Source organism: Quercus suber, unplaced genomic scaffold, assembly GCF_002906115.3.
Source record: "Quercus suber isolate HL8 unplaced genomic scaffold, Cork oak 2.0 scaffold_741, whole genome shotgun sequence".
Classification (NCBI taxonomy): Eukaryota; Viridiplantae; Streptophyta; class Magnoliopsida; order Fagales; family Fagaceae; genus Quercus; species Quercus suber.
The window spans coordinates 479-8619 of record NW_027070179.1 but is presented as its reverse complement, the minus strand read 5'-3'; the positions used below and the strand labels follow the sequence as shown (position 1 = coordinate 8619).

The 8141-nt window shown below is 32.4% G+C and overlaps 1 pseudogene; it reads left to right on the top strand.

Annotated features, from left to right (window-relative positions):
* Nucleotides 1-2056: 2056 nt before the first annotated feature.
* On the top strand, nucleotides 2057-3486 carry LOC112024636 (UDP-glycosyltransferase 87A1-like; annotated as a pseudogene).
* Nucleotides 3487-8141: the final 4655 nt, after the last annotated feature.

Here is an 8141-nt window from a genome sequence, read left to right as displayed (position 1 = left end):
TGAAACTCCATCCTGTAGCCGCGTTTTACAAAAACGCGGCTAAAACCCGCATTTTTTGTAGTGTTTAGAGTGATGTAAACCCTATGACATCACATAGCAAACAACGTTTTATACACGTCATACACATTTGACCTTCTTCAATACACCCAAATAAATTAGCATTTTGATGTGTACTATTTCATTTTAAGTTTTTTTTTTTTTTTTTTTTTAAGATAGTTTCAATCTATGACGTTCACTATTGATAATAGCTCTTTATCATTAAACTAAGACATCAATTGGTTTTTAGTATAAGCGGAAATTGAATTTTTGATCTCTTAATCAACTATCAGAGACTTTACGAATTGAATTAACTGAAATCCACATTTTAAATTAAGCTTTAAAATTTGTCATTATTAGAAGTATAAAACACATAATTTACTGAAATACATATATACATAAGTTGTTTTGCCTTCTATTGCCTTTTTCAATTATCCATGAATAAATTTTCTCTTTTTTCTCCAAATGATTACATGTGTCCCTTTGTCAATATATTCAATAATTATAGATGTCATCCTTAAATTTAGTTTCAATGTCAATTAATTTTTTTAATATAAAATATAAAGAAGTATTAATATCCATACAAATATACAATATATAGAATGGAGGTTTAGTAATTAATTTTGGTTTATTGACTTTTCTTTCTCCCTATCATACTTCCAAGCCCTTTTCTCCCTTTCTTAACTCTTCTTCTTCTCCCATAGTTCTTCACCATACTGTTACTCTTTTTCAAACTCTTCATCTCTCTTTTCTAAATCTCCTTATTCCCATCTTTGTTTTTATAAATTTCATATTACTTCTCTCTAATTCATTCCACATTCTTCCTACAAATCTCTCTCTCTCTCTCTCTCTCTCTCTCTTCTTATTTCTATGTATTTATTATTTTATTTGCCTTTTTTGTAGCACAGTTTTTATTCTTTCTTGCAACTTTACCTTAAGTTGATACGTTTTAGTGTTTTGATTCCCCATCACAAGCCCCCTTTCTTATGAATTTTGTTTGAATTAATATATATATATATATAAAGTTTGGGTATATACTTGTTTTGAAAGTGAGAATTTAAGTTTATATTATAACATGTTTGACTTCACTATGTATTTGAATGTATTTATCAAATATTTGAATAATTGTTTATTACAAATACTATATCTTATGACATTAATTTCATTTTTTTTTTGGGTTTGAGATACTTTTTCTTTATTTTGGACATTAGGGAGAGAAAGTTTGAATTTTGATGTTATTTTCGCTTTCTTTTTTGTTTCAATTTGTGTTTATATTAGGTTTTGGATCCTGAAAGTGTATGTTCAAAAAACAATTCTTGATTTATAAATTTTTAGATAGATAACATATTTTTTTTGGATATAGGGTGTGAAATTTGGATTTTATGAATTTTTTTAAGCAATATTAATTGCCAATATCTATTGAACTTTGATGATGTACAAAATTTTGTAAGTAAATATTGTTTAGAAATTAATATTTTCTCTACTTACCTTTTGAGTTCTTGAGAAAGTTTATTTTGTTTTACATATTTTATTTATTTATAGTTATGATAGTTGTAAGGACCCAATTTGAATTGAGTGTTGGGTTTTCAGCCCAATAAGCCCAAACAATAAATTTATAGAGAGTGGGTTGACAGGCTTAGGTGCTGGCCGTCGATCACCATCACAAACTTTTTCTTATAAAAAAATGCTAAGTGTTTCCTTACAAATAGGGGAATGCTCCTCGGCCACAGGCCGAGGAGGCCTCAAGGTTCTCCCCTTTTTCCCCCTCCCTTCTTGGCTTTACTAGCTCTTCTTTTATAGTTTTCATCTTCCTATCTCCTGCTTCCATCTGTTGATCGTCTATTCGCTTTTCTTCTGGTTGTCCGTCCCATCAGAGGCCTTATCGGCACTCAAGTGGCNTTTTTTTTTGGATAACAATTAATAACCTTTCCTTGTCTGTTCCTTGCATATGTGTCTCCAAAGATAACTTTGAAAATTCCTTCTCAAATATATATAATCCAAGTGATGACAACTGACAACCATGAATCCACACCCCACAAGTATTTATACTTGTGGAGTGACTACCGCACTAAGGGTACGCAGTGCTTCTTCTTAACTCTTAGCATAACTGAATGTTCAAAATGTGTGTAAAACACCCTTGAACGTTTAGACCCCAAATTACAAAATATCAATTCAAGCTTAATATCAAACAATTAACGTGCGGAACATAAACATAAGCTAAACAAAGAATTGATAAACAATCTAAGCCAAATATAATCACATCCACAACAAAAAATAAATGGCAAAGATAAAGGGAAGAGAAATGCAAACACAAGGACAACACTCGATATGTTGTCGAAGAGGAAACTGAAACTCTCGGCGTAAAACCTCTCTGCCGCCCTCCAAGCAGTCAAGAATCCACTAGAAAATATATATGGGATATATGAACAGCAATAGACCCTCCAAGCCTAATCTACCCAGTGTACCTAAGCCCTCCAAGCTTCCTGCTCCAACGAAGTTGCGCCGAGCTTTTTTTTTTCTCGCTTACCGGATTCCACTATAGCTCATAGCATCAACCAATAGAAGACCTACGAATCGTATTTCATGAAAACAACCCAAAGGGAATGGAACAAATCTTGAATTGCTTTTCAATGGTGTCCAAAGCACAATATCTTCTTGTTAATTCCTTCTATGAGCTTGAAGCTCAAACATTTGACTCTTTGAAAGCAACATTTCCTTTCCCTGTGTACCCTATTGGTCCTACCAACCGTTATTTGGAACCAAAACTTGATCAACATAGTTCCTTTACAGCTACAACAACTATTGACTATCTAAAATGGTTGGATTCCCAGCCTGCATGCTCTGTCTTGTATGTTTCATTTGCAAGTTTCTTTGAGCTCTCAAGCACTCAAATGGATGAATTCGCAGTCGCGTTTTGTAGTAGTGGTGTTCGGTTCTTGTGGGTGGCACGTGGGGAAGCTTCTAGGCTGAAAGAAACTTGTGGTGGTGATAAAGGGTTGGTAGTGCCTTGGTGTGACCAACTAAGAGTGTTGTGCCATCCTTCTGTAGGTGGATTTTGGTCCCATTCTGGATGGAATTCAGTCCAAGAAACTATTTATGCAGGCATTCCTATGCTTGCTTTCCCCTTATTTTTGGATCAAGTTCCTAACAGTAGGAAAATTGAGGAAGACTGGAAGATTGGGTGGAGGGTAAAGAGAGCAGAGATTAAGTGAAATTTTGGTGGCAACAGAAGATATATTACAACACATACAAAGGTTTATGGATCTTGAAAGTTTTGAGGGAAAAGAAACTAGGAAAAGAGCAAGAGAACTTAAAAATATGTGTGATCAAGCGACTGCTAAAGGTGGATCATTTGATTTTTACTTGGATGCATTTGTAAGTAACTTTTTAGAAGGCAATATCAACCATTAAGAAGTTTCGTTATTTTTTTGTCATCAATAACTAGACGAATTGTAGTGATTGTAATATATGGAATTCATGTGGCTTTTTTTTTTCCTTCTTTTTTTCTTTTTTAAGAAGAGAATTTGTGTGACTTGTTGAACATGAATATGGAATTAGTAGTAAATTTATAATATATACTATTCTCAACTAAGTTAATGTGCCAATAATTTTTTTTTGCATATAGTTGATTTAGAAAAATTCAATGCAATTATGACCTTAAGTTGCTTAAGGTGATTGTAATAGTGATGATAGTTACATATTGTGTATATGGGATATAGTTAAAAATTATGTTTTCAAAATATGATTTTAATTATAGTTGTAAAATCATGTTTTGATAAAAAGATTTTAGCTGAAATGTATTACTCAACATGTGTTACTCAACGCGTGTAATAATAATTAGCATTTTTGTAATTTTAAGCTTCTATATTTTGATGGGCCTCAAGTGGTTGTTGACAACAGCAAGCGATAGTCAGCAACATTTAGTTGATTTGTAGTGGCAAGTTATTGATGTTGTTGGTCCCATATGTGGATGGCAGTCTAATTAGGGTGGAAGTCACACTACAGGATAGAATAGAGAGAAAAATTATGTATTGTCCAAATTATGGACTATGTCAATCCGACCCAAGAGCCGTTCCAAATGGGTTGGATCTGATTCAATCGAAACTACTAAATTACAACTTTTTAATATTTAATCTAAACTGCAAGTAGTTTTCGAAATTAGAAAATATTGGGTGTCATTTACATCTTGGCCTTTTAGAACTAAAGGACATGTCATATCATTTTTCTTCCTGAAAATAGGTGACAAACTACATGCATGAACGGTCTTGTAGTGTTTCATACCAAAGGCATTGGTTAGAACAAAAGAAGAGATACAAACTGGTAAATGACTCAATATTATAGATGAGTAATTATTAGTTCACTTCACACACCTTATTGCACACACCGTACACAATTTATTTTTTGAACTAAAATGTGTGTACATTGCGGGTAATAGATAGTTTTTAATATACACAGCCCTTAAAAGATAGAATATGATAGGTTGTAAGAGCATTGTGAGAAGACATGACTTTGCAAAATGACAATTAGCCTAGTTCCCTACAGCCTAAAGGTTCAAATTCAAAGTCTATTGACTTGGCCTAGCCTGCTTGCTAAATGCTCGGTTTGACTCTATTGGATCGGTTTCTAAATTCTACGTCAAGCCGGTATCACTAAAATGACTTGAAAATGTTTATTTTAAGCCTTGATTTGAGTGAATAAAAAACCATTGAGAAAGTCATAATGAGAGAAACACATTTATAAACCCTAGGCGGTAACTATTATTTCAATATCACTCATTAATGCTTGAAGTAGGAGAACCTTGTGGCCCAAGTTTCCAAAGGGCCTGTGCTGAGTCCCAATCTCCACTACCTAAGGTTTTTGGACACATTGTTCTAAAATTCACACTTAAGAGTGGATCAATAATCAGAATGTATGTCAACATACAAATTCATGATTCCATGAATATATTGATGCCTTTCTGCAGCTCATCCTTTCTTCCATATATATCCATACGAAGGCAGCAACATCCACAAGTTTCATTAGCTATGACTCAAGTTCATATATATTCTTTCACATGGCCAAAGGCATATAAGAAGAAGTGAAGAATATTACAGAAAGGATAAAAAATGAAAAGAAAAAGAAATACAATGGCAAGGAAATTAACAATAGGCACCCTTAGATCGGAGAGCAGTTGCAAAGAAAAATCATATTGATCATTTGCAAACAACTGGCACTATCCCAATTAAAGTACTTATAGCAAACTCACTGCTGAACTTGCGGAAGCCCTTATATGCATAGCTCATGGCGTAAGTCCATTAGCAAAGTCATAAATTTTTAGTACCATCTAAGGATTTAAACTTCAACTCTTTCTCCTCCACCTCACAAGAATTTGTATTTTATGGAGTGATTATCATGTTTTGGGTGCACGGTGGTAATATTACATTTTCAAGATATCATAAGCCTTGCATTTCTTAAAAAAATAAAATAATTAATTAATTAATTAATAAAACGTAAACCTTGAAGAACAATCAGGCTGTTTATATAGAAATCCCTTATGTTTCTCAAAAAAAACAAAAAAAAAAAAAAAAAACAAAAAAAACAAAAGAGAGAGAGAGAGAGAGAGAGAGAGAGAGAAATCCCTTATTATATTTGTATGGCATAAACCTTAATAATTTTTTGTTTTGTTTACCCACTTGTACACTACTTGGTTTAAAGTTTAAACGAGTTTTGACCATGCCAAAGCCAACCTAGGATGTGCATATGCTTGCACATGACTTTCTCTCTTGACTCTAATGCACATGCAATCTTATATTAATGCATTATTTAATACATCAATGCACATGCAATCTTATATTAATTGCATTATTTAAACATCATATGATATATGTTATTTTTTGAGTGATGTAACCCCGACTCACATAGCAACAACATTTATAAACATCATACACATTAGAGTTCTTCAATATTCCTAATAAATAAGTATTTTTGATGCTTACTATTTCATTTTTAAATAAACCTTGAAATTTTTCATTATTAGAAATATAAAATACATAGTTTTACTGTTATACATATATACATAAGTTGTTTTGCCTTTAGGTTTTACTGCCTTTTTCAATTATCCATGAAAAACTTCTTCTTTTTTTTCCTAAATGATTACATGTTCCCTGTCAATATATTCACACATTACGAATGTCATCCTTAAATTTAGTTTTAATGTCAATTAATTTTGGCGAAAAAGCCACTTTTAGTCCCTACACTTTTTAGGCGATTCTTATTTTAGTCCCTACATTTTATTTTACCGCTTTTAGTCCCTATTCTGAAAAACGCCATCTATTTTAGTCCTTTCCGTCAGTGCCCTAACGGCAAAGTCCTAGGTGTCAGACGGAGTGCATCGCCTGGCACACTAAATGCTGACATCGCATTAAAATAATAATATAATATATATTTAGCATTTTAAAAATGCCACTCATTTTTTAAAAACAAAAAATAATTTATGAATTTTAAACTAAATGAAAAAAAATAAAGATAAAAACAAAAATAATATAAATTGAGATCTAGCTTATTTTGAGTAAGAACGTACAAATAACATAAACTTACTCATTATTTTTGCAACCAAACACAATATCAGCTGAAACCTTTATTATCAAAAATATTTTTTTGATACGGGAAAAATAAGTAAATAAACCCAGTTAGTGTTTATCAAAAATTTAGTAACCCATGTTCTTTCCCTGACATCAGAAACCCATAAATTAAAAAAAAAAAAAAAAAAAAAAAAAAAAAAAAAAAAAACTGAAGTTGTTCTTCGTGTTCTTCCTAGACCTAGAATTTTCTCAGAAACAAACACACACACACACACAAAACCCATAAAAACAAACAACTCCACATTCTCTCCAAAAAAACAAAAACACAAACAAATCCAGAACAAGAGCAAGGATACCGGATGAACAACAAAAACCAGAAATCCTAATCTGATCTGAGCAACAACCCAGAAAAAATCCCATTCCCATTCCCATTCCATTCTCTCTCTCTCTCTCTCTAACTCCTCAAGCCTCCCCCCAATTTTTTTTTCTTTTTAAAAATCCAATGCACTTATTAAAACCAAACGCAAACCCCACTCGCACCAACCCACTCAAACTATCAAAACCTCACTTCTCTCTCACCACCATATGTTACTGAAATTTTACACAGTGTTACTGAAATTTTGGGTTGGAAGCGGTGCTAACCATTCACCATGGGAGACTTGTCCAGGTAAAAACTTGTTTTTTCTTGTACTTTGTATTTTACTGAGAAATCTGTTTAAAAAGAAGGTTTTAGCGATTTACAATTATTGTTGTATGTAAAGTTGTTATATTTTGATGGGTCTTCCAAATTTTTGAAAAACACATTAAATTAAGCCAAATTGTTGTGCTAGGCTATGTCTGAAGGAGATTTGTTTATCTGTTTCCCAATTATGTTTAAATAGAAAAAAGTCAAGTATTGGTGGAAAATTTGTCAATTTGTCGTATTCAACCTTACATCACATCTTCGAATTTTGAATTGCCCCATCTCATATCACTTTCCGAAGAGAATGGCAACCTTACGGTACTTGAAAACCTTAGAATTTCAATTGCCCCAAACTCAAATCACTTCCTGAAGGATTGGAAGTCTCACATCACTCAAAAGATTTGAAGTCCGTTCATGCCCCACCGACATCACTTCCATCAGTAATGCATCGGCTAAATTTTTCTGGTGTTGCTCAGATCAGATTGATTTTCTGGGTTTTTGTTGTTCATCGGGTATCCTTGCTCTTGTTTTGATTGTTTGTGTTTTTGTTTTTTGGAGAGAACGTGCAGTGTTTGTTTTTATGGGTTTTGTGTGTGTGTTTGTTTCTGAAGAAAATCATAGGTTTAGGAAGAACACGAAGAACAACTTCAGTTTTTTTTTTTTTTTTTTTTTATAATTTCTGGGTTCTGATGTCAGGGAAAGAACAATTGGTTACTAAATTTTTGATAACACTGATTGGGTTTATTTACTTATTTTTCCGTATTCAAAAAAAATATTTTGATAATAAAGGTTTTCAGCTGATATTGTGTTTGATTGCAAACAAAACAATGAGTAAGTTTATTGTTCGTATGTTCTTTACTCAA